A 483-nucleotide genomic window follows, 5' to 3' on the forward strand; every position below is an offset into this window, starting at 1 on the left:
AACTGTGTTTACGTCATCAGCAGATTTTGAACTTGCTGTGTATTGATGAAGCCATTGTCTCTAAAATGTGATTTTAGCCTTTATACGTTTTTATTGTCAGCTGCAATCAGTTAAACATTTTAATGTTGAATGAAGGACACTCTTCTGCTTTTGACATTCCTTGCCATTTTCTTCTGTAGTTTTTCTGAGTTTGAGGTGGAACATGTGAATTTGTCCTTATTTGTCATAAACCAGATCTGGCATGTACAGGCTAACACAGATCACTGTACCATTCCTGCGTCAAGGGGAAACTCCCCCTTCCCAACATGGTACAGTCCAGTGAGCACCATTGGAGGCTTGATGGAACACTGGAAGGTGACAAGGCAAGGGTACACTGCCACTGTCTGAGTGAGTGAGCGTACAGAGTAACGTCAGTGCAATTTAACATTAGAAACAATAATAATTGTATCATTAGATTCTGTCAAATGTGTATCTGCATTTAAA

Source organism: Conger conger, chromosome 9, assembly GCF_963514075.1.
Source record: "Conger conger chromosome 9, fConCon1.1, whole genome shotgun sequence".
Lineage (NCBI taxonomy): Eukaryota > Metazoa > Chordata > Actinopteri > Anguilliformes > Congridae > Conger > Conger conger.